The 24563-nt window shown below is 45.6% G+C and overlaps 1 protein-coding gene across 9 annotated transcripts in view; it reads left to right on the top strand.

The window, feature by feature from the left end:
* Nucleotides 1-24563, top strand: part of RREB1 (ras responsive element binding protein 1) — a 124809-nt gene that overhangs the window by 26827 nt on the left and 73419 nt on the right. The window contains exon 1 of one of the 9 annotated variants that reach the window (XM_040550155.1): nucleotides 17262-17280. The exons of the other annotated variants lie outside the window; for them this stretch is intronic. The gene's annotated coding sequence lies outside the window, so the exon portion shown is untranslated. Of the gene's footprint in view, nucleotides 1-17261; nucleotides 17281-24563 lie in introns of those variants that run through there. 9 annotated transcript variants of the gene reach the window in all.

Below are 24563 nucleotides of genomic sequence, written 5' to 3'. Positions count from 1 at the left end.
ATAGCTTATAGAAAGCTGGCTCACTTCTCTCCGCTTTAGCTGGCCGTGTGTGCTCCCAGCTTTTATTCCTTGTCTCCAGCAGACCCACAGGTTTTGTCAGCTCATAGCAACGTGGTGCAGGAAGGGCTCACTCTTGAAGAACCGCTCATCCTGTTTTGCCTTTTTTTTTTTAAATTTTTTTTTAAAGCGCTGTGGAAAAATATGTGTGCTGTCAGTCTGTGAGACCACAGTCCTGTTCCCCTCTGAAATTGTTTCATGAGAGGTTCTCAAAGAAGAGTTAGGTATGCTGTGGGCAGGAAGAATTACATCTGTGTCCCCTTTTAGATACCCTTGCAGAGGCTTCAGTGCACAAGCACTCTCTGAAATCTCTGATGTACCAAGTCTTTTGATAATATCATCTAGAGACTTGCTCTGTCAACCATTACCAAAAATGTGTCCTCTCTCCTTCAGCTGGGCCTCCCCTGGCTGGGGAAGACATCTCTTTACCGCATAACTACTGTGTTCAGGCTCGACTTGCTAAAAAATCTTTGGTCTGATGGTGAGATGTGAGAGGCCTCCGTGCTGTGCAGGCGCTCGCAGAAGACACGGTGGATGCCCCACCACAGCCTTGGGGCAGCCAAGAGGGGTTGATGAGACTTTTTTCATTTCCTATCGACGTGTAGGCAGGCCTCAGTGCATTTCTCCTCTTAGAGAAACTCTTGCTGGCTTTCCTGTTGAACTTCAGGTACAGTCTGTGACTTTGGGCAGGTTTTTAATGGCCAATCTTAGTAGAACAGAGGAGGTCATAAGTATTTATTAATACGTTGTATTTCTTCGCTGCCATTTAGGAACACTTCTGTGTTGACTTGCGTGGGTGTCTCACATGTCTGAGGTTCAGGCAGGATTCTACCTCAGCGCTGCAGGTGCCGGCTGTGTGTGGGGCAGGCGATGGTGCCTGCTTCCTGGGCCAAGGGCAGACTGTAGGGCATGGCCCCATCCTGCAGCAAGACCTGGGCATCCACAGGCCTGGTCTACACACAGGGACGTCCTGGGATTTCGGGCACTTGCCAGTTTCACCCACAGCCTGTGTCTGGCAGCCTTCTTTCTAGGAGCACTTCGGAGTGGGAAGCGGTAGAGCCCAGGATGAGGGCTGCCATCCCGACAGGGTTTCTGCATCCCATGGCTTGTTAATGGACACCCAGGTGTGGGGTGTTGGCCCGGTGAATCCCCCAGATGGGTACACAGGGCACTGAGAATACCCATCGCAAGGTGGCGGGCAGCCCGGGAGGTTCCCTGTGCACGCCAAAGCCCCCGGTCTGCCCAGCTGAAAAGCCTGGATTGTTTCAGTCTTGCAGCTCTGGTGCAGGGTCTTACATTCAAAGCACTAATGACTTCCTCGTTAGGACCCAGACTCTTTAAATTTTTATTAAAGGGATTGTCTGTGCTGACATTTAGCTATTACCAGATGTTGGCTTTTAGTTACCAGTGTGGAGGTGGCATAGCTAATAAAGGCAAGGGTGAGAAACTTGTGTGAAGCTGACTGTCAGATGCGGCTTTGTGTACTGTAGCCTGCATGATGTCTGTCGCGTCTTCATGGGCCAGTGTTCTAGAAGAAAGCCATTTTTTTTTCTTCTTCCTTTTCTTCTATACTCTTGACTGGCCAAGTGTTTTCCAAGTGCTTGTCTTTTTCAGGTGGCGTTGCTCTTTTGTTAGAGTCTAGCTAATGCAGGAAGAGTGCAAAGGTAGCTCAATGGCAGTTTGTTTTTTTTCCTTATATTTCGGTACAAAACTTTCCTGTAGATCATACTTCTCCCCCTCAACCTCTTTTCGCCATACCCTCCCTCAGAAAATGTCAGCAACCGATTGTTTCCTTTGCAGAGCTTAGAGCCCCTAGACAGAGGCTTTTCCAGTTTTATGAATGCACCATTTGTTGCTGAGGGCACAACTGTTCGATGTAACTGGCTGCATCCCACTCTGCTTGGGACCAGCATGCACTACAGCTAGTCTGTGCATAAACCAGATTTTTGTATTAAATGGCACCATTTTGTCCACAGCAGCAGTCTGTCTGTCTTTTGTGTGTGCGCGTGTGAGACTTGCAGCTTTCAGATGCAAAATATATAAAGAGCAGCAGTTTTGCAGAAGTATGTGTTTCTCAGTGAGCATACATTTCCATTTTAAGGTTTATTTTCCTAGGGAGTTCCTGATGAGTGATATTTCTTCGTTATTTTGTGTAGGCGGACCGAGGCAAAAACAAGTTTTTAAATATTTTATAAAATGGATGCAGGGTGTATCATTACCAATGTAGTAGTGTTATTGGGGGCACGCTCAACTATAACTCCAGTGAAAATGCATTTAGCACATTGAAAGCGTGTGTGCTCAGTTACATTTTATTCTCTGTCATCAACCCACAGTATTCCCCCTCCTTCTCTTATTTTTTTGAGTGCTGTAGGGTCGGCAACCGTATGGATGTACCAAATTAAAGATCCTCTGTGCTTCACATGTTCCAACGATGTCTAGGAAGTGTCGTGTGATGTGAAACCTGGTGCTCTTCCTCACTGCCTCCCCCAGTTACCTCCTTTCCAAGGTTTCATCCAACAACGTGCCCAGGGCGGCCAGAGGGGCTGCACGGGTACTGCTCCACACCAGCTGCACGTCTGCAGCCAGCATTTCACATGTATAATGCGGCAGCTGCAGCCTCCTGGCAAAAGTGAACGTGCTACGGTGGGGGCAGAGTCGGCCGTGGGTGAGTGGGTACTGTGCTGTTTGTTTGCCTTCTCACCACCCTTCCCCTTCTCCCCTTAAACGCAGTTTCTGGAAAGTGCAGCCCCCGTGTGCAGTGCTGCGAGCGCAAGCTGCAAAGCAGGGAGGTTGCGCGAGGCTCTGGCCTCAGCGGCTAAGTCACAACTTAGTCCACGCTGCCTGCTTCATTTGTCTCAATGCCAGGAGTTTCTCCTCGGAAGCACAAGGCATTGCTTCCCCCATCTCTCCACTTACGTACCCGCTGAGTGCCCCCAGCACATAAGAACACCTACAAAGCAACCCCACTGCCTCAAAGATCACCCACTTTTACATCGGTAAAAATGCTTTCCCTGCTCCATCTTCATGGTATTTAAGAAATAGGGAAAACTAGAAGCACCCCTAATATTCCTGCTTGTAAGAAGACAGTGGTGCAGAAGATGGGGATTCCCCACCTCACCCTCCTTTGGGTACCCAAACGAATGAGCACTGGGCAGGCTTGCCTGAAATGTAATAATCCGTCTCCTAAAGAGAAATAATAAAAAGTACAGCTTTGCAGCCTTTCTGTGGAGGTTTCCATTGCCCCCCTCTCCTCTGTATATTCACTGCCCACATAATGTTGCCCACGGGATGAGGGCAGGAGGGGGAAGCTTGTTCTCTTTCATGTGACTGCAGCACAGTTAATAGTTGTAGCAGACTTCAAGCACTCGTGTGACCAAAGGGATCGATCAGATTCGTTTCTAGTAACCGGAGGGAAATATTTCAGGCACATCTTCATGTCTCAGCTTCCTAGCAGATCCAGGGAAGGAGCCAGATCTGCTTTCTCTGTGATTGCTCATTTGTTAGGAGCTGGCTAGCGTATAGGGCGCAGAGACAAAGGCAACCCTGGCCTGAAAAGCCCCCAAAGACAAGTAGTATCGTAAATACATCTGTAAAACTGTTCAACTTACAGGCTGCATGCGTCTCGCACTCATGCTCCATTTCTCCCCCCACTGCCTTAAGAAAGGGATGGCAAAACAGTTTGATAAAACACATCAAGTACTAAACTGTTGATACAATTTAAAAAAAAAAAAGTCTCAGCTCAAGCATATGTCTGCAGCACTTTAATCTTTTATGGGTTGCATACTTGCTGTGGGAGTGGAAGGGGATGTTGCAGGCTTACTTTCAGTGTACTTAGAAACCTTTCCCACAGCATGAAAACTCCCCGGAAAACATGTGAAACAACTGACTGGAAACCAGGACATTTCTTATGCCCAGCACTCATTGCTCTGAGGGATTTGCTGTGCTCTGAAGGCCATTTAATAATCTTTCTTCTTTGTTGGTTTCTTTCAGCATAGTTCACGCATGGCGCTGTTGCGATCAAGTTGTGCATGTGTTGCTGAGCTTTTAGGGGTCCTTGTTTCTCTACCATGTTTTTGCCCCTGGTTCTTTTGTTATGGTGCTCCCATGATTACTACAACTGTTGCTTAAAATGGCTACCGAGCAAAAACATGTTCTTGCCATCAGTAAGAAACTGCTTAGCCCGTGTCAAAACCACCCCGCACAGCTTTGAGTTGATGCCTGCATTGCTTAGCTGGTATATTTCTGATCTTCAGGCTATCCATTAACACTGTGCATACTGTTCACAAGGAAGAAATAAATTTGCTGCAGTGATGGAAGTGTGTCCTGATGCTGCGATCACTGCTGCTGCCCCTCACCGCACTCTGGTTAGATTTTTGTGGCATGCAGTCCTTTGGGTGTGTGGTTTGGGGTTGTTTTTTTTTGTTTGTTTCCCCACCCCTTACTGCTTTGCATAGTTTTTATTTTTGAGGCGCTGCAGAAGTTGCTAACGTAGAAAAGCAGTGATGAAGGCGGGAAGTCTGGCGCTTGAGGGCTGGCGGTCCTGACGAGTTGATAAGGAAGATCCAGTTCCCTATCATAAAGAAGCTATGTGTCCACTTTCAGCCTGCGACGGACTCGGCGTTTTGCTTTCTGGCATCTCCTTTCCATGGGCTGATGTTTGTGCTGGAGTGCGATGGAGTGTGAAAGGTGTCAGAGGAGAGAAGGGGCTGCAACCCAGCTCTGGCTGCCAAAAAAAAACCAACCCAGACCAACAAAACGAGAGTTAAACGAAACATACCACAGAACAGGTTAGGCAGGACTCTGAAGCCAGATACGAACCTTCTCCTGCACTTTAAGGCATCTTTAGTACACCCTCCTCCCTCTACCCTTTCAGGATTTCCTCCCCCCCCCCCTCCCCGTTATGAAATAGTCCTGCGTGGACTCGTGGCTCACATGCGGGGCAGGCGGGGAGTTGCAGTGCTTGCTCGCCTGCTGCCAGCTGTTTCTTAAGAAAGAGAGTGTGCACTTGTCTGTGCCCGTCATCCCACAGCAGAGGCAGTGCTCTGCGCGGCATGCACCCCTGTGCGCCTTCGTGCCCTCCGCCTGGCTGCCTTGCGGATGGCCCGAGCTGAAAAGTAGTAGGGGAGGAAGAGAAGCAATGAGATGGGGAATGCTGGCGGGTGGAGCTTGCCGGGCTGATACTCCCTGTAGTTAATCATTACTTGCAGCATAACCTGTTCCTGTTTTCTAGAGGTTTCACTGGCACCCGCAGCCAGGAGCGTATGAGGAATAAGTGACAAACTGCTCTCCGAGCGAGACAGCTCGCCTTGCAGCAGCAAGCCCGGCGTCTAATACGAGACATCATTTCTCCTGTAACATGTTTATGCCTAATCGTTCAGTAAACATACCATATATAGTCTGGTTCGTGCTCGCTATAACACCCTGCCACAAGGCGACTTCACCAGTACCGCGCAGATTCCTCAGCTCCTGGTAACCGGCTGACAAATAGGATGGTGCCATATGTAACATAAATATTCCCCACAACTGTTTTTTTTTATAGTCCTGCCCATAGAGCATAAAGCCTGTGGTGCTGACCATGACAGTCGTAAGTCTGGCGCTTTGAAAAACGAAGATTGCACAGAACAAGTTGCCTGTCGAAGGATGGGCCGGGTCCTGTGCATGCACTGTTGTTGCAGAGCAAAGATGCTGCTCCTGCCATACACGTCAGACGAAGCTCATATTTATGAATCAGTGGTTCATCGACTCTTTTTTTTTTTTTTTTTTTTTTTTTCTTTTTTCTCCTCTCTCCACTTCAAATAATCTGTTGCCTCCTATGGGTTGGGTCCCAAGCTCAAGCTATGATTCATTGAGAACTTTCTCTTTTCATTCTAGCATCTTTCGTAGAATTTCTGCCCTTCCTCTTTCTCTGTGCCCTCCTTTTGTTTACCCAGCACCAGCAGTGTACTCAGCACAGCAGAGGACGTGAAAATCAGCACTGAGGTGGATTCACAGCTTTCTTAATCAGCTGTTACATATGGATAGCCTACAGCTTTTTTCTTTTTATTTTTTTTTAACATTGTGAAATGACTTTCAGTAACGTTCTGACTCTTTTTGTGCTAGCAGAAGTGGTTTGGGAAAAGGAGATGAAGCCTGTCTGCCTAGACTGGGGTAGGTTTTGTTTGCCTTTTGCTCCCTTCCCTGGTCTATGAGAAGATAGCACAGTGGTATGGACCCAAGATAGCCTTGCGCAAAGCTTTTCGTCTCTCTGCTTGGTGATGGCTGCTAGCGCCTGGTTCCAGCAGTTTAGTGAGTGACGGTGCCTCCTACAGTACTGAGATGATTTCTAAATCAGAGAGGGTGCTGGTTAGGTGCAGATCGATACAGGTGGATTTTCCTCCAGTGGCCTGCTCCTCATTTAGGCAAAGCTCCCAGAAGGGGAGAGCTTGCAGCAGGGGAATGTTTAGGTGTTACATAAATGGACAGGACATGCATTTCTCTGACTTGTCTCTCATTGGCCTCGTCAGAGTGAATTATGTCTGACTGCTTGGCAGTTAATTGGACCATCCTTCCAATTTCCTAAGCTGATAAGCCCCTCACTGTCTGCCTCAATCAGGCTTCTTTGTTTGAGAAGTTACTAATGCTCCAGAAGGAGAGAATAACTACTTTCCTATGTACTGTAACCAAGTGAGGTGCTCTGATCATTTAACTGCTGTGATAAGTCTGTGAAGATTCACCTTCTCTCTTCAGCAAAATCCTTTCATAAGAATTATTTGTACCGTAACACCGGTAGGAGTTGGCAGGCAGTGAAAGTAGGTACAGCTGGTGTATTTACTACATACCTTGTCACTTTCTGAAAGAATTGCATGTGTGCTTAAGGTATCCTGTGAGCAGCTTTATTCTGGCAGAGCCTGGTAGCTGTGTGGAGTACTGCTGGTGTCTGCAGTGGTCTGCCCATCAGGATTGGGTCTCGTTTTTATGGCTCCCTTTTATCGCAGAGCCATCAGACTGGGACTGTCTTCCTGATGAGTCTGGATGGTGCCTAGCGTAAAGTGGGTGTTGCCAGAAGGTGAGTAATAAATGATGATTAATCGTCTCTGCTCTATGGATGAGTTAGTATGAAAAAGCACTTGGCTAAAGGCTGTGCTTCAACAAGCTCATCAAAATTAACCATGCAGGAGACAGTAGCGCACCATCCTGAAGGCCTGATTCTTGCATCTCTGACTGGTTTTGTGTTGACTTCCGTGCATTTGCTGCTTCTGGTTGAGGGAGAAATGTGGCTCCTCTTGTCTCCTATGTAAAATGATATCAGTACTACAGATTGCAAATGGGTTGAGTGATACAGAATTGTATGTATTAAAAGAAAACAACCTTCAGTTAGATTGGTCCGTAACCTTTTTGATGCAAAGGTATGATTATGAACCTTGCAGATATGCATCCTCGTGTTTGTACCATAGAGTCTGTGATATGAATGCATTGGAAAGATGCAAAGGCCCCGTATGAAATTGTATCTTGAAGTTGAAAACTCATTTTATTCTATGGGAAACAATTCATCTTTTCCTGTCAAAACTGTAAATAAGTAGAAGGAGAAAACCTAAAGCCGTACCAATTTTTGAAAGAGTTTACATTTTGAGTTTCCATATTGATTTGAGCAATGCATTACATCTGTTTGATCATACAGTTAATTCTAAAACCTTTTGAAAAGGAGGATTCATCACAGAAATCTTTCTTCTCCCCCCATCCTTCAACTATTTCTGGCAGCTTACAGGGCCTTAAGCACACAAAGGGAGTATTGGAGGACTTGCTCCTTGCACAGAAATTGGAAGGACTGGGCTTTTTTTGTTCTTTCTTTTCTTCCTTTTCTTAAAAAATCTTTCCAAGGACGTTAAAGTATGCAGAGAAAATAAATGTTTGCGCATTGCATTGTGTGCCTGCGTTTGTAGGTACACTCTGACCTCGGGAAGTGACTGCCGGTTTATTTCTTGTTGTAACTCTGAGTTTGTACTGTTGAGCCCCAGAATGTCTGTGGCATAGCTGGAGGAAGAGAAGAGGGCGCACACAACTGTCCATGTGAATTCAAGCCACCATTAGTGGTGCTCAGCTATAATTCATTCGTTAGGTCAAAGAGAGGTAAGGGCTGTGGTGAGCTGGACGTGGGGCCCAGCCAGCAGGACAAGATCTTGTGGGGAAGCTAAGGGGGGCAGGTGTTCAGAAGCCATGTATGTCCCACCAGTGGTGGCAGCGTCTCTGTCCTCTCCTCCCAAGGACTAGTCTTGAGCCCCCAGACAGCTAGCTGAGGACTTCTCTTACTGGGACATCCTTTACTAGCATTTCTGTTGCCTGGCCTTCCAAGATGATGGGCAGAGAATTTGTATTTGGGTTTCAAAGTTTTTGGAAGAGTGTGTGTGCTTTGTGTCTTGTCCAAACCTTGGTGAGGCTGGTAGCTAACAGCCATTGAGTGGCACTCTGAAGGCCTTGCCATCTCCCAGGGGGGCCACGAGCTGTGGTCGTTCTGAATGGAGGTGCTGAGGAGAGAAGGGGAAGAAGTGTCCACCTCCTGAAGGAGATGAAAAGGGAACACTGGAAAATGAGTGACTTCTCACTCAAAAGTTCTTGGAAAGAAAGGTGCTGCATATGTAGTACTTAATGCAAATGGCACTCCGCATGCATGGAAATGCAAACTGGCTCTGGTTTATCAGAAGGCAAGCTGGGATGCTGTAGTGGCATCGTCGCAACAGTGAACTGAGAGAATTCGGGAGGCAGTCTGACTTCCCTGAAAGAGTTAAGGGAACATCAGGGATGGAGAAGTTTAAAAAGTGTTTAACCTCAAAATTAAGGCAACTTGAAAACGAATTAACTGCTGGGCCTGGAATGATCTATGAATGTATAGGACCTTAAGCACAGAAAGTAGTGGGGTGAATCTGGAAAGGGTCCATGTGTAAGAAATGTAGTTCTTGTGGCTTCCGAGATAGCTTTTTGTGTAGACAGCATGGAAAACGATTACAAAAATAAGTATTGCAAGACACTTAATGAGATGGGAGACTGGCAGTGCTAAAGCCTGTGGCTCTTGGAATCGAGTGATTGTGAGAGAAGTGCAGCTTTTCTCTGCTTTGTTTTTCCAAGCAAACGTTTTCTGACTCGTGAACGACCATGAGTGGAGTTTTTCCGATGGGCTTAAAGTCAGCAAGTGCCAAAAATGCATTGAAAATCTCTCTTGAGATGAGGGGCTATGACAGCAACTGGACTTGAGGAAAAAAGATATTTTTGATATTTGATGGCAATTCCACCAGTGGAGTCCAAGACTTCATTTCATCTTTTGAGAAGAAGTTGAACTGTCCACTTGTGCTGGTTTGGAATGGGGTTGACTGGGACTGACCTAACCAGTTTTTAGGGAGCTTAGTTAGCTTCCTAATTTCCAGGTATACTGGGAGAGCCATGAGGAACAGGAGTGGAGAATGGCGGTAAGTTCCTCTGCATGAAAGAAGCTGGGCTGCCAGGAGTATTTTCAATTGGAGATCACTAGGCAGCTTTATTACAAGCCCTGTTTTCACTTGCATACAGTTCTACCAAGCTTTAACCATTTGCACTGAAACACCCCATTTCAGGTGTTTAGCTTCAGGCCACATTTGTTTTGTTTGAAAGAAAAACAAGTAATAAAAAAAATAATAAAATCCTTCAGTCATTTTTAAGAATGCAACTAAGGGAAAAGTAACTTCAGGTTTTGAATTCTCTTTTGTGACCTCTCTTTTCTTAATAGAAAGAAGACAAAACAAACCAAGAATACCTAAAAAGGAGGAGAAAGTCTGACCTTTTTTCTAGTTCTTAAAGCACTACTGTGGGAGCACTGAGATTTCGGAAGGGGGTGGGAGGTTGCAGTTACAGCTAATGGTTGAATAAGCTAGCAGAGGTGTCAGCAGTGACGCTTAGTCTGGTGTGTTCTGTTCCTAACATCTGTCGTAATATGTGTGGGGAAAAAGGGATGATGAAAGCCAAGCATCCTCTAGTCCCTCTGACCCCAGACCGGATTAAGTTGGTTCAGCTCTGTGAATACTCAAGTTGGCAACCTAGCCCCTTATCAAGTTAGGAGTCTTGTGTACCTGTGTATTTGTGTGCTCTTTCACTAGCAAAAAATGTGGTGAATGCCCAAATATTTCTCTTGCGCTGTGACATAAGGGTATAGAATTTCTGTTTGAAGGGTTTGCTGGTGTAAGATGACAATGTGCTTCTCGTGGATGTGTTGAGCTTTATAGGCACTTCCGTTCCATATGGAGTAAGGGTAGCTTGAAAGTTGTCTGGCGAGATTTGCACACCTTGCCAAACACAGCTGGTCTCTTAAATTAGAACAGAGGCCCAGGAGTTCATAAATACCTGGGCACGTGACATAAATAAGCCTGATGATGGACGGGCCCTGTAGCCCTCCCTTGCAGACCACAGCTTGCCCAGGGACCTTTTAGCCATGCCAATTAGAAGCTTCTGTTGATGTTAATGGGTCTCTCCCGTAGAAGGAGGCTGTTGGTATGAATTCATTGCAAGGCCGAGGCCTTGATTTGTTATGAGCCCTGCAGTGTGATTTGCAATGGCCTGCCTACATCTTCCTGAGCTGCTGTGGGTGCGAGAGAGAAACAGAGGAAGGCTGCAGAAGTGTTCACCATCTTCACTTCCAGTCAGGAGCCAAAAGGAGCTGAGAGCACAGAGGATGAGATACCACCGGTGCTGCATGCACAGGGCGAAGGCGGCTGCTGTCTTTAAAAATATGCATATGAAAACGGAACTGGAAGTGACTGCAAAGCTGCATTTGCAGGTATTGTAGTTTTTAGAAACTAGGTCCGAAAGGTTTAGCAGCAGAGAGTATTTCAGGACACTCCCTGATCTGTTTCATTTGCTTTGCTGAAGCGTTAAAAGAACCCCTGGTTTCCACTGCTAAGGCTAGCAATTAATAAATCACTTCAGGATTTTATTTTATTTTTTGGTTTGATTATATGCAGTATATGTGTATAGTGTGTGTTTTAATATACACTTTAAAAAATAACTCCTGTATTGCTTGATTATGGAAGTAGACACAGCAGAAAGAGTATTCTGTACATTCTTTGACAAGACACTTGATTGAAGACATTTATTCACGTTAAGCACCCAGGAGCAGTATTGAATAGCTGTGTCCTTCTCTGTTTTGAGAAGCTCATCAAAAGGAAAGAAAAATCACTTTTTTGTTTGCTTTCCAAGAGAGAAAAAAATGAGTTTGAAAAGGGGTTAAATAGCGATTTGTATTCCTTTTCTTGCAACCTCCTCCCTCCCCCCAAAAAACCCAACCACTCTTCCCCTCTGCCGTTGCCCACAGAATTACCATGCATCTAATCTTAGAGGTGGGTTTACGTGTTTGTTCTAAAAAACGCCGTCCTCTCAGTCTCTGGTAATCCACCAGGTGGAAGCAAATGTGTAGAGTATTTGTATACATATTTGTAAATCTGAGTTTGTGCAGGGCGGATTTCTGAGAGAGCAGCGTACGTGGAAAGGCAAGGGAACCCTCCCTCGTCGGTGCAATACCGTCAGTAAAGCAAAAACGTGCAGTTAACCACCGGCTTGAATCGTTGGTGGTTTTTGTTCATGTGGTAGGCTGGGTGACATTGTATTAGCCAATTCTTCTGATGGATGGTTAGAGATCAGTGGCCTGGTTGTTCTGAATTACAATAGGGAGCAGGCTGTCTGGGAGGGGATGGGGAGAATCGGATAGGAAGTGGTTTCTTAGAGATGGGTGCTTTTCTGGTGCTAACAGAAGTTTTGGTCTATTAGCCACGAGTGTGCTTTTCTGACCTGCAAGGGTACGTTTGTAGCTTACTGCTGTACTTTTCCCTTCCTGCTGTCTTCCTGATAGCCACCTTGCATCTGGGTACATCTCTGCTCTTGCAAAAAATGTCAGCTTTGAAGTTTGGGGAGTATCCCTTTGTATTCAGCCCTCACAAGCATTTTGCTTTGAAGTCACCTTTATCTAGAAGTGCTAACGTGTTTGTTCAGTTGTTTTGGTGAAAGGGTGGGCAGGGGGAGTCCATGCTCAAATGGGAAGCTTTAAGTAGCTGTGAATATCTTGAAAGCATCCTTCTGGCCTGCAATTGTTTGGAAAGGGACTGTGCTATCAAGGTTTACATTGCGTGTAACATTTCATTTAACATAAACAGTTTGTTCGCATACTGCTGCAGGTTCCTGGTCTGTTTTAATACAATTTTTGTTGTTGTTTCTCTGCTGACTTGTCATACTAAAATTAATGTCACAGTGTGACAAATTGTGTTCTTAATAACTGAAACTTCACTCGTAGGGCAAAGCCTGAACAGTAAGTCATGTTGAGTGTGTATTGGTTTAAACCACTTGTACAGTTTGGGCTTTGCTTAATTCTGAACATGTAAGAGTAACAATTCAATTGCCTAAAATTTAAGTGTTCCTTTCCAGCTGTACCAGTGAAGATATTTGCATTTTCAGTCCAAGGTTGCAAAACCTAGCCCTGTGCTGGTACTTAGTGCATGTTAGGACAAAAATAAAATGGAGGAAGAGCTGAAAGAAACCGTTTGCATCACTTGAGGCCCATGGGAGCTGAGGGTCAGGATCACTCTGAAAATTAATCAGTTCACTAGAGAATATGATAATACAAGGAAACGATGGTATTGCAATAAGGTTTTCTTTTTTTATTATTATTTTTATTACTAGCAGAAACTTTAAAAATAAGATGAGAGCGAGAGAAAGCATGGGAGCAGAAGTGGCTTGAAGGGGAAATGACCAAGTCTGTTTAGAAATGCAGAGCATGATGGTTCAGGAGCACTGCTTTCTTTCTTTGAAACTCCTTTCTGTCTTGGGGAGCAGAGATCACAGCCCTGTGAAATCTGATTTCTTAATGCTGTTTTGATTAAAGCAAAATAATTCTGGTCCCTCCACTTGTCTGGAGGATTGAGGACTTAAACAGGCTGTGCTGGGCCTGCAGAGAAGCAAGTGTAATCTCAAATCTGTAAGTGGTATGCAGCCTCTATTGTTATTTTTAACAAATTAAAACATCACAGAAATTTGCGCAGGCAAACTTTTGGTCCTGCAGTACCCCAGTGCAATAATTATAATGCAGAAACAGCTGATGGGTCACGTCTCCAGCCCTGCACAGCGTTATGACTTGCTACCTACATTCCATGTTTAGCTTTGAGCGATCAGATGGTGCAAGCAATGTGAGCTAGCAGCGCCTGAGGACATGCAGCCAGGCAACACGTCCTTTCTCCGTGCAGCTTTGGTTTCTTTTCTCCACTTCTGTCCCACCCCATCCCCTTGAGGTGATGCACCGTACAATAAATGCCGCTCTCTGGAGGTGGTCATGCTGCCAGTGTGGGAGCATGTGTGCCATTCCCACCGTGCTGCATGTTAAGTCCAAGGGTCCAAGGTTTGTAAATATTGTTTCTAAAGTACCTGAGAACTCCAGGTGAGCAGTTTGCCCTACTTACCAGGTACTCTGTAGCTCTGGTTGAGACATGTGGTGGCACGTGGTGGCAGACTGTTTCAGCTTTGTTACTGATGTGGCTTAACAAAGCGTGAGTTGTACTTTTTTTGGAGGGGGATAACTTCATCTTTGTGCATGGGGAAGTGCATGGGATGCACATGGGATGTGCATTTACAGAGGTTTACAAGCAAAAAAGGTTGAAAATGCAGTTTTATTCAGCCCTGAAAAATTTGAGGGAGGCCAGAGGGAGATATTGTAGACTTCTGTTTGTTTTGTGCTTAGCACTGCACAAAAGGTACACCCAGTCCTTGATCTGGGAGAGATTGGACAGGCAAGTAGAAAATGACTAACTGACTGCATGGGACTGCTCCTGCTCTCTTGCTCCCCTCTTCCAGGGATTCCATGGAGTGATGCAGTGCAGACATTTTAATTGTCATAGTTCATTTTATTGTAAGATTCTTTTCACTGTGTTTAATTGGAGAGCTGAACTTCAGGTAGATTTTTAAGTGGAAGGAGTTTTCTTCAGTGGCAGAAGGACTGCAAACGAACTCGAGCTGGAGCAAAGGGAGAGAGGAGGAGCAGGAGGAGGGACTGCAGATGGAGCTGGCAGTGAGTTCATTCCACGACATCTTTTCATCTTTCCCTGGTACTGCTGCACCACAGGAATAGAGTTACAGACAACATTCTTGCTCAGGTCTCTCATCCCGCACTCAAATAGAGGGTGTAATTTGACGATGCTTCAGCTACCCTGTTTGAAGGCTGTTGATGAAACTGTATGTCTGTGCATATATAAAGAAAAACAACCCCCAAAAAACCACACATCCCAAAACAGTGTGACCAATTCCATGATCCCAGATCACTGTGCGACTGTTCAAATGCCAGGACTGGCACAATGCTGGAGGGGGAAGGTGTAGCTGGAGCTGAGGGGTGAAGTGAGGACTGGCTTGTCTCTCCTTCTGAATGACAGCCGTGGCTTACATCAGGTTAAATCAGCCTGTACTCTGCAGTCTGAGGCAAAGCAGAATGGATTAAAAACAGTTTTCCACTTCTAACCTTGAGTTTCCTTGCAGCTGTAGTTCTAAATCAGCTTGTGTGGGGGACATGTATTCCTGCATCTCAGCAGGGAGACGTCTTCTTACAGGTCAGTTCTTGCAGTCGGTATTGGCTACAGTTTTTTCTTATTGGCACGTCTGTGTCCATGACTTCCACAAATAGATTTTGAAATGGATTTGCATCTCCTCCTCCATCCATATCGGCGGGTTAGCAGTGAGGCCTGCGGGGTGGCTGCATGGGTGGCCGCCTCACGCCCTGCTTGGGCTGATGCAGATCTTCTCAGTTGGCCAAGGTTATCTTGCTGCTGACCTTGTAGCCAGAACTCAGCCTCTCAGAGGCACAGTAATTGTGAAAATGAGGGGTTTTGAAAGAATCTGCAAAGGCTGATTGTCCTTACTTGCTTTCGTAAAAGCCACAGTTTATTTTCATCACTACGCTGAACTAGGAAAGAAAGCGACTTCGTGTTAAATTCACAAATTCTGAGAAGGTCCTGTCTGAAGATTCTTACTTCTAAAATCCACTGTGGAGACTTCTTAAATTTAGCATGTCAAGAGGCTGCTTTACCACAGCTCAGCCTAAAAGCCTGCTTTTGGTACTGTACTTTCTCGGTTGTTTGCTGACGGGGCATTGATAGCTTGCTGTACGTGATACATGGCATCTGATTTCTTCCTAGCTGTGGCCTTTCATACCAGAATGTCTTTGCCTAGGTTGTAATTGGTTCAGTTTACTGTACTAAATATGTTTGCATGCTTTTGGGATGAAGAGGGACTTCTGTTAGCTGTGTAACAGAATGAGGCATGGGGATTAATGGGGGGAACAGCGAGAGAGAGAGTTGTATGGGTTTTCTTTTTTTCTAGAGGCATCAGGCTCCTCCTGTAGTGAGGGAGAGCATAGTACATCGAACCTAAAGACCTTTAAAGTACATGCTGAAATGGATGCTGGGAAGATACAGTACAGTGCTTGGGCACAACTCCAAGGCTCCCAAGGCAAGTAATATTTAAACAAGCTGAACAGCCCTTTTAGGCAAGCAGCAGGAAATCCAGCACTGAGCTTTGTGTTGTTGCATGGTCAGCAGAAGATAAAAGCTCAGGCTATGCAGCTGGGGTTCCCTCCTATCACTGGATGGCAAACTGTTAAGAAAAGATAAAAGGACAGAAAAGAACAGGGGGTCATCTTATTGAAAAGCATTCCTTCATATTTTAAGCTGTCGAAGTACTTTGAAATATGTTGGGCCTGATGTAAGTCAGAAGCATTGTCGTTCTGGTGTTTGCTGGAGCTTTTACATCAGTTGGCAGGTGAAAGGCGAATTCAGCCCTCGGCTTCACTGGAGATCAATGTTTAACATGGGCAAGATCGTGACATACATAGGTGCCTCGCAGTGAGCAGGAGCCTCCCACGTATGGCCTTTTCAGGTTCCGCTTTCTGCAGCTTATTCTTGATTGGGCACTATTTTAACAATGAGTAAAACAAATTTAACTGAATGAGATTACTATTTCAAGTCTTCTAATCACTATTTACTGTGTTCCTCCCCTCCATCCCTCCCCCTTTTTTCCTGCATCACAGCACTGGTGTCTTGGGAAAGAAAATGCTTCAGAGCATTTGTTACCAATTTAGCAGCAAGTACGTGCTCAAATTTGGGATTTCTAAGATCTGTGTGTGCCATATGTAGGCAAAATGTAATCTTTGCTAGTTGCAGTAGAAGGGAACAAACACAAATTTGCTGTTCTTCAGATAGTGATTCTTTAATCTAGTGAGACTCGCATTTGTGCAGCCTTTTTGTTTTGGTAAGACAGTTAACTGCCCTCCCTGGGGTGCCTAATTGCTTATCATGAACTAATCAGTCCCCTGGGTATATGAAGGAATGAAACGCTGCCAAGATAGAGCCTCTGACTTCCCCCAGAGGTGTGATAACTCTCCCAGCTACCCCACCCTTTCAGGAGCTTGCTTATTTTAAAGACCTTGCTATTTCAGAAATTATCCATGCTTTAGTGTTTTGTAGGGAGTTTTAAAGGGCTATATTTGCTGAGGAACTTTTGAAGTTGCCAGCTTTCATATTTTTTTCTGTTAGATCTGTATTGAATAACCTTTCAAGTTTGGTGCAAAATATGCTGAACATGTTGCTGCTGCTGCTTCTGTTTATGAAAGTGTCTACCTCCATAGTCTCTGTGTCATGCAAGACCCTAACAAATGAGGAAAGGCCTCGTTTCTGTCTTCAGCTGTCAGTAAGTTGGGCTGGTAAAATCTTCTAGCTTCAGAAACCCTGTTTGAAGTTCGGATGAACGAACAAGGGAAACAAATCCGGTGACTGTCTTCTAATTTTTGGTAGAATGGTAGTTCCACATTACCATGTGTGAAATGGGTGGGTAGGCTGAGAAAAGTTTTTCACCTTACCGTGAAAAATTATTTATTTGACTGGTGTTTTTTTTTCTTTCTCCTTTTAGTTTCTTGTTTTAACTCATTCAGATATGCCCTTCTGTGCTCAACAGGTGAGACTGCTGCTAATTTCTTAACTTCTTCCCATGTACCTCTTTATACTGAACAGTTGAGCTTCAGAAGGCTTATAAAACAATACAGAGTAATAATGTCTGAACTGGAAGTGGAAAATAGCTCCTGCTATTTAGTATCTGAGTGAAAGTGAGAATTCTGGCGTTGAGGTTTTCTTCATCCTTTACTTTTGCTTGGAATTAACATCCATTTTGTATGAAGTTTGGAGGATGAGATCTGTCAGTTAGGTAGCAATACAGTTTGTGCCTTTAAAGAGTTGTACCCCATTCAAAGAACCACGTCCAATGATTATTGTTTCTTTTTTGGCTCTCTTAAAACACTTTTGTTCTTGTTTACCGCTTGTCATGGAATAGATCCTAAATGACCTCAGCAAGATTAGTGTAAACATATATATATTGTCATCATATGGACTGGCTTAAAACTGTAAAGCAAGGTGATTTCATTTTTAGAATTAAAGGAAAATGGCTGTGTGGGTGTGTATGTATATGACTGAGAAAATGTTCATGTGGGAACATCACTCATGAAAATAAGTATGAATTTCAGTATCACAAGTTTGATTATGATACTTTAATGTTGCTTTGCTATGTGTGCACATGTGAAAGCAATTGGTCAAGGTTCCACTTAGCAAACTGTTGCTCTTCTGCTGTAGAACTGGGGTGGCCATGAGTGGATGCACAGGTCACTTGGTCGATTTTTTTTGTTTGCGCGTGTTGTTGGTCATTTTTTTCTATGGTTAACATCTACAACTACTAGAGAATTGGGTTGAACCTTTGCATAATTCATACTACTTTGTTCCAAATTAATGTTTTGGTGTGCAATCTTACAAGTCAATGAGAGTGAACAGAAGGAAATAAGCTGCCCTTTTCATACATAAATTGTGGGAAGAATTGTCTGTGTCATCTGTTTGATAGTAATGTGTGAAGCACTAGCAGTGAAATTGTGTTTTTGGAAGAGAAGAATGATTTTGGACCAGCAGCAGACGTTTTTGGCTGGAGGAATAGCAACTTGAAACTTCACTTAGTGAAGAAACCTGTTCACAATTTTGTCTGTTTTCCTTTTTTTTTTTTCCAGCTTTCCTGAAATAAACTTCCTGCAATTCTTTGCAGTGTGCAGGTGTCCAGACTCCCCTTTACTCATACTCACTTGTGCAGCCCGTCAGCCAACTGAGGGCTGTACCTAAAATTCTGCCTGCGGGTCTACACTGCAGTGGTCTTGGCAGAGTTACAATGGATACCTTGTGCACCTACAGGCTGCAGCATCCCTCTTAGGCTGAACAACTGAGTATTGCATTCCAGAAGTCTACATATGGGGAGCAGTGCCCATAATAGACAAAAGAAAGCTGCAGAGATTGTAAGCTGCTACTTAATCTCTGTGGCTGTGGTGCTGAGGAGCATCAAAACTTTGCTGGGTGGATCTGACAGCTTATTGCAGAGTAGAGGGTCAGTCTCGCTGGTATTTGCAATTATTAACCTTAGTGGATTTTTTTGTTGTTTTTTTTACTTTGATTTTGTGTTTTTCTCTGCATGTATACGAGGCTTGTGGCCTTGCCACCGGAATGCTCGTGTTCAGGAAACTTAAGACTGTTCCCACTGAAGAGCTTGGAAGATCAGCAGGCATTTCCTCCAGGGGCTACAGCAATGTTGGAGGAGTCAGTTGCTGCAGAAGTCTTCAGGCCTATCCACCCAACTTTGGTCATTCCTTACCTCACCACCTCACATGGATTATGCTGTTTGCAGACTGTCTAAGCTCCATGATGACCTCCATGGATTCCTCATGAGCTTTTACAAGGCCAGGCCTGTGTACTTTGTAAAATCCTTTTGAAATGCCTGCTAGGCTTTTAAAGTCCCAGAGCAAAAGCTGTATTACAAGGAACGTAGAAGGTCAGCAGCTGGATGCAGTTGTGGATGAAGGGGGATTTATGTTTGTGAGTGCGTAGGCAATTCTTGGTTTTAGTATGCATCTTTTTCAGATTAGATAGAGAGATGTCTTTTCTGAGGAGGCTTCTTGTACTCATCTGATAAAGCTGAGGGACTTCTGAATTCCATAAAAATTGTAGATCTGGATTTATGTGCTCTAGTTTGGCGTGTGTGTTGCACTCTATGAAAATTGACAGATGCTGTTTCATTTTGTCAGTGTGCAGGAAGCACCTCCCACAGGTTAGTTTCACTGTGTTTATTTCAAAATAGAATGAAAACTCATACTGAAGAATACCACTGACAAGTAGTTCTGCTGTTTAAATTTTTCCTGCTGGCTCTCCTGTGAGGATCTCAGCTTTGCCTGCTTGCCAGCACCATCTACTGCTGTAACTAATTTACCTAACTAAAACAAGAAGCAAACACTGTGTTTCAGAATTTAGAGCTCCACAAACAACCCTGGAGGCTACCAGCCCAGCTGGTATAAGCTGGTGGGTGTGCGCACAGGACTGCAGCAACTTGTTCATCAGCGATGGGGAGAGGCATTTTTCTTAAGGCTGGGTTCTTCCTTCACCATCAGGAGGCAATAAGCCTCAGTTTGAGTGATTTCTGGTACTCTGGCATCTGTGGCAAACATTGAATTAGAACACCCCAGGTAAAATTGAACACCTAGCTTGTATCTCTTGGCTCTGATTGAAAATAGTGGGAGAACGGCATCCTATGGTCATCTAAACTTAGTATCACACGGAGATGATGCAGATGGCATATATGTGTTTCTGGTCTTTAGCAGATTGTAGAAGGTGGTTGACTTAAAACCTGTTGTGTCTCATGCAGTACAGAGCAGGAGGGTGGCTTTGGCTTGTGGGTCTGTGCAGGGTCTGCCTGGTGTGGGGATATGAGGAGCGCTACAGGTTGTCTTGCTCATGGAAAAGCTGTATAGTTGTGTTGGATATTGCACTGGAGGCTGACGTTAAAAGGAGTGAGGGTTGTGCAGAACACTTGTGACTCCCTTTGCTCCAGCACATCTCTTTCTTCCTTGTGACATGTGGTTTTCCCTCCTAAAATGTCAAACTAAAACCTTCTAATTAAAAATCTCTTTCAGCGTATGTGTGTTTGAACATTTTAAATTGTCTTGGTTATAGATTTTTTTGTTTGTTTGTTTGGAAAGTGTGATAGAAGGAATAGTTCCTGTGCTGACCAGATACAGAAGACAGGAAGATAATGATGTTAACAAGGTGAGGGAGAAGAGGAGGTGTTTGTTTAGAAAAAGCCTAGTCGCTAAAGCCTGTGGAGCAGAGGAACCCTGCTGATAACACAGATGAAATCGTCTGCCTTTCCTAACTTTAGAGAAGTGGAGCTTTGTAATAAATGGCTGCCATGTGGCAGCTGTCTCCCAGCTTCGTGAGCCTGGCAGTAGTTAATCCTGTCAGCAAGTCATGCTCCCTGGAAAAGAGCAGCAAGAAGAGCTGCAAACTCTTGAATCATTCTCTCTGCAAAACATTTGCATGTTGAATCCCTTTCTGCTTAAAACGAGTTTGGAAATTTGGTGGAGGCTCTCATCTTTAAGTAGCATTAGAGTGCAGCTGTGTTGGCTTTTAAATAAAAAGTTAGAAATGTGCCGAGATGTAGCGATTCTGTTCCCTCTTAAAAAAAAAAAAAGGCATTTTAGTTTTGGAGGGTATATGTTACAGGGTACAAAACACACTGTACAAAGAAAGGACTCCATGTTGATATCTGTGTGTTAATTCAGGTTTAGCATCTGAGGTCATGATTATCCTTAAAAGCTTGAGCCTATAAGATACAAAACCATTCACCTTGGTTTGTTTTTTTATTTTGTTGAGCATCTAATGTTTCTGTCCTTTCTCCACAACCCAGAAAACTAGAACTTTTGCCTACAAAAAAAAAAGTTTGAGATTCTTGTGCAGTAATGTAATACCATCAGATTTTTTCAGGGCTCGTGATAAAATTGTGATGGCTGACAACACCACCACCAGGAAATGAGTTTTAATCCCTGTAATTTCCATCTTTCTTTTCACGTCGCGCATCATTTTACTGTGTTACCTTGTGAGGTATAGAGTACTCTGGCATGCTACCTGGTAAGGTGCTGCATGCGGAGTGTGCTGGCGTCTGCCTCACAACCAGCACTGTCAGGCTGCAAAGGATGCAGTAAGTGAGCTGATGCTGTCCCCTCTGGGCTTGCCTACACAAGGAATGTTGCTGCGTGTGGATGCACTTACAGTGGTGAAACTCCATGCAGTACATAGTGCAAAAGGAAAATGTCTTTTCCTGGTTTAGCATGCCCTGTTTTCAGAGCATTTTTTATAAACTTGCCTCAGTGAAACCTTCTTTAAATCCGTCCCTGGAGGAAGAGGATCGTAACCAGGGTGCTGTGCAAGAAACAGGGCACTGGCACAGGAGATTTTCTGTGCCTTCCTCTGTGTGATTCATCCTGCCTCTCTAATCCTTTCCAAACCTGTCCTGCTGCACACGCACAGCTCCAGCTATGTGCAAAGAACAGGCGTGAAGGAGAGAAACATTTGCTCATTTCTCCTACCACTTTCCTTCAGAGCTTTGCCTGGGACCTTCGCCCAGAGCCGTGGGTCCGAGGCTGCCCTTGGCTGAGCTGTTGGCCATCAGGGCCGCTGGGGTGAGGGCCGGGGCCAGGCTGCCCCCCCTGCCCCAACAGCTGCAGGCACCGATTGCCAGCAAGCGGCACAGTGGCGGTGTTTCGTGGCTTTTCTTCCTCTCGCTGTTACTGTTCCTTATTCTCTTGTGATGCTGCGAGGAGGAACAACCAGACCGATTGTCTCCCCGACGGGTGGGTGCCTGGGCATCTGCACAGCCAGTTGGTAAGGCACAGAAGCCCCTGGTTTTTTAAGTGACACCAGGGGCTATTGATTGCAGGCTCGGGCTGTGCTGCTGCTGCACAGATGCTTGCTTTTGGCCCACCTTAAAAGGACAAGACATCCCGTGGTTTAGACTGGCCATATATTGTCAGGGATGCCAGCATCTCCGTCACAGCTACCCGGCAGACTTGAGTGTCCCGTTTTGCCCGCACCCCGTCCTTGCATCCTTTTCTTCATCAGAGTTGAGGGGTGCAGCAGTTTGTCTTGGCTGGAGGGGAGGTGGCTTTTCTTCTCTCTTACTCTGAAATGTTTTCCATCTGGCTTTCCCAAGTGCAGTCCATCTAGCTCACCCCTCAGACTCTTGGGAAAGCATCCTGTTCTCTCAGCACAGTGCTTGCTTAGCTGTCTAGGTTATGGCACATCAATGTATAGCTTTTTTTGTTTGTTTGTTTCTTTCCCCCAGGGTTTTAAGTTTACTGGGTTTGGCTGTGTTGTGATTCTTCCTCTCAGCGCAAGGCAAAAATGTAAAAAGAAAAAAAAAAAAACAAAAAAAACACAGGGCGTTCTACTTGCTACGCTTCAGATTGTTTCCTCATTTTACATCCCTTACCCCTCTCTCAGGCAGCAGCAGCAGCAGCGAGTGAGGTTTTGCTTCCCTAAGGGCTGCTGGAGGGGCTCAGCTCCTTGAGGCACACATCCTGTCTCAGCAGGGGGACATGCAAGGCCGAGGGGTGCCTGCTTGTCATCATTTCGGGCTCCCCCACTGCTAAATTTTCCTGCGTTTTCCTCAGCTCCTTTTGGGTAGTGTCTGTTGCACTAGACGGTGAGGCACTGCTTTCCCGGCCTGCTTTCTCCTTCACACCAGCCTGGCATCGCTCATGCATTTGGGGCTGGGTCCTCCAGGCCCTGGCTCTGCCGGGGGATCGCGGTCCCGGGCTCCCACGCTCTCCTGCACCACGTCCCACGGTGTCTCCTTGCCCAGCGGGATGCAAGCCAGCCCCAGCCCAAGGGAGAGCTGCGGCGGCCGGGCTGGGGAAGGCCTGTCGGTCAGAGGAGAGACCCTGCGCCGTGTCTCAAGGCACGCCGCCGTCTCGCGGCTTGCCCGCCTGGGGGGATGCGAAGGGACTTTCTTGGGTCGCCACTTCATCTAAGGCAAATAAACTGGAGTCGAAGCCAAGAAACACATCAACTTCCTGGAACTCTGCGAGCCGTCCACACAGCTGTCCTAGCTTGCCGAACACATGCAAAGCAGAGCTTATAAGGATAGACAGTATTGCTTTTGTGTCCCTCCTCGGCACGCGGGGAGGGAGCAGGGGAGGGGACGCTCTAGGTAGTGCCAAAGGCCCGCCTTACCCAGCGTGCTCCCTTGGCCGCATTTCGGGGAGCTGAACCCCTCCCCAGAGGCCTCCTTGCACCCTGGTGGTGCACAGGGAGCCGGCAAGGATGAGGATGGAGGGGCGTTTGTACACGGGAAGGAGTGGAGGGACGTCTGTTTATAGCTGCTTGCATTACTTCGCTGTTTTCCCGCCTTCATTTTTTTGCATGTGTCTGAAAGCAGCTCTCGTGGCCCCAAGTTTGTTAAGCTGCCTTCAAATCTCAGTGTCCTTTTTGTCTGAACAAGTTCTCAAAGCTGACTGCAGTTTGGTGACAAAGGCTTCCTGGAGGGCCAGGTGCTAACCCACAAGCTGATACAAACGGTGAGGATGAGGAACAGCTTTTAGACACGTCTTTGATATGGGGGAGGAGGGATAAGGCATTAGGCAATCTCAAAATTTTTCAGCAGCTGGTCAGACAAAATAAGGGGGGGGTTGCAGTTCCTGCAGGGCTGTGCGTGTTGTGTGGTGTGGCCATCCTGGGCACGGTGATGCTGGAGGGGAGCTCGAGCAGGCTCAGACCGAACCCCTGGAGGTGCAGAGTCTGCTGGCAGAGAACTGGGCTTTCCCATCAGGGGCCTGGGGGCCGTCAGATTTTGCTTTCGCTCTCGAGCAGCGTGTGCCTCGCTTCTCTTTTCTAGCCTAGCAAGACCACAGGCTCTTGTGTGAGCTGCCATTCCCACAGCACACAGCCATTGTGAAAGAAACAAACGGGGGGATGCTATGTAAGTTAGCAAGCTGAGCGCGGGGCCAAGGAGACAGGTATGAATGCGTCTTATATTAATGCTGCCTGGTGTCTCCTTGTATTGCTGTAAACCAGTTGGAAAATATAGGAGAATTTCATCCAGGAAGCCTCTCTTTGCCAGTACAGCATCTGCCTGTTATATTAGTGTAGCTTCCTTGTTTTCAGTGTGACTTTATCAGCACGGTACCAGGGTATCATGATGATTCAGAGTTGCAGTTCACTTAAGCAGTAACAGAGTTCAAATTCCAGTGTGTTTTATGAGAGATGCTTTTGGTCAGCTAAGTCAAAGTCCTGGGGACCACTAACGTTCGATAAGTCATCCGGACATGGATTTCAAAACCTGCATATAAACTAGATGTGCTTGCATATCTCATCGTGCATGTGAAGGAATAAAACCAGAGGAGTAAACATACTTGAATATTCAAAATTTAGACTGGCAGTTAGGTGTTGTAACAACAGTGTACAAAATGATCTGTATACACAGGGGTCTTCTTGCTCGTTTGGTGCTTCCTCCCCTGCCCTGCCCTGCCCTGCAAATAGGTGGTGCTCCCCAGCTCTGCTTTAAGGCATGGCCATGAGCATGTGCTTCACTTGTTTATTCAGTGTCTGTGCGTATCTGTCTGTGTCTATGTT

Source organism: Cygnus olor, chromosome 2 (genome assembly GCF_009769625.2).
Source record: "Cygnus olor isolate bCygOlo1 chromosome 2, bCygOlo1.pri.v2, whole genome shotgun sequence".
Taxonomy (NCBI): domain Eukaryota; kingdom Metazoa; phylum Chordata; class Aves; order Anseriformes; family Anatidae; genus Cygnus; species Cygnus olor.
This window is presented reverse-complemented; position numbering and strand designations above follow the sequence as displayed.